The following is a 1,683-nucleotide window of genomic DNA, read 5'->3' as shown; positions in this document are numbered from 1 at the left end:
TTCAAAAATATTTTTCAAAAATCTTTTTCTTATTTTTATACCAAATTTTCGAAAATAAAAATAACAATTAATGTTTTTATTCAAAAATTTCAAGTTTGTTACTTGCTTGTTAAGAAAGATTCAAACTTTAAGTTCTAGAATCATATCTTATGATTTCTTGTGAATTAAGTCATTAATTGTGATTTTAAAAATCAAATCTTTTTCAAAACTAATTTCAATCATATCTTTTCAAAAATATCTTCTTATCTTTTTCAAAAATTTGATTTCAAAATATCTTTTCTAACTTCCTAACTTCTTACCTTTTCAAAATTTGTTTCAACTAACTAACTAACTTTTTGTTTGTTTCTTAACTTTTTCAAAACTACCTAACTAACTCTCTCTCCCTAATTTTCGAAAATATCTTCCCTCTTTTTCAAAAATTTCTTTTTTATTAACTAATTATTTTTATTTTTTTATATAAAAAAAAATTTCGAAAAAAATACTAACCTTTTTCAAAAACTATTTTAAAAAATCACTAACTCTTTTTCAAAAATTGTTTTCGAAAATTCACTTCCCCCTCTCATCTTCTTCTATTTGTTTATTGATATACTAACATCTTTCCTTCAACTCTCCAAAAATCCGAACCCCCTCTCTCTCTGAATTCAGATTTTCTTCCCTTCTTTTCTTCTACTAACACAAGGATCCCTATACTGTGGTATAAAGGATCCATATTATTATTACTATTTTTTCTGTGCCATCTTCTTTGTCATATGAGCAGGAGCAAGGACAAGAACATTCTTGTTAAAGCAGATCCAGAACCTGAAAGGACTCTGAAAAAAAAAATTAAGAGAAGCTAAAATACAACAATCCAGAGATAACCTTTCAGAAATTTTTGAACAGAAAAAGGAGATGGCAGCCGAAAATAATAATAATATAAGGAAGGTGCTTGGTGACTTCACTGCACCTAATTCCAATTTACATGGAAGAAGCATCTCCATTCCTGCCATTGGAGCAAACAACTTTGAGCTGAAACCTCAATTAGTTTCTCTGATGCAGCAGAACTGCAAGTTTCATGGACTTCCATCTGAAGATCCCTTTCAGTTCTTAACTGAATTCTTGCAGATATGTGATACTGTTAAGACTAATGGAGTAGATCCTGAAGTCTACAGGCTCATGCTTTTTCCCTTTTGCTGTAAGAGACAGAGCTAGATTATGGTTGGATTCTCAACCCAAAGACAGCCTGAACTCTTGGGATAAGCTGGTCACGGCTTTCTTAGCCAAGTACTTTCCTCCTCAAAAGCTGAGCAAGCTTAGAGCTGATGTTCAAACCTTCAGACAGAAAGAAGGTGAATCCCTCTATGAAGCTTGGGAAAGATACAAACAGTTGACCAAAAAGTGTCCTTCTGACATGCTTTCAAAATGGACCATCCTGGATATATTCTATGATGGTTTATCTGAGCTATCAAAAATGTCACTGGACACTTCTGCAGGTGGATCCATTCACCTAAAGAAAACGCCTGCAGAAGCTCAAGAACTCATTGACATGGTTGCTAATAACCAGTTCATGTACACTTCTGAAAGAAATCCTGTGAGTAATGGGACGCCTATGAAGAAGGGAGTTCTTGAAGTTGATACTCTGAATGCCATATTGGCTCAGAATAAAATATTGACTCAGCAAGTCAATATGATCTCTCAGAGTCTGCA

At 32.8% G+C, this 1,683-nt stretch overlaps 1 non-coding gene across 1 annotated transcript; it reads right to left on the bottom strand.

Moving 5' to 3' along the window:
* Positions 1-1,285: 1,285 nt before the first annotated feature.
* Positions 1,286-1,393, bottom strand: LOC112730961 (small nucleolar RNA R71). The gene has a single exon (XR_003166760.1). It is a non-coding gene; the product is annotated as a small nucleolar RNA R71 (small nucleolar RNA).
* Between the last annotated feature and the right edge of the window lie 290 nt (positions 1,394-1,683).

The sequence above is a fragment of the Arachis hypogaea genome, chromosome 12 (genome assembly GCF_003086295.3).
Source record: "Arachis hypogaea cultivar Tifrunner chromosome 12, arahy.Tifrunner.gnm2.J5K5, whole genome shotgun sequence".
NCBI classification, from domain to species: Eukaryota; Viridiplantae; Streptophyta; class Magnoliopsida; order Fabales; family Fabaceae; genus Arachis; species Arachis hypogaea.
Note: the sequence above shows the minus strand (reverse complement) of the source record. Positions and strands in the feature narration are given on the sequence as shown.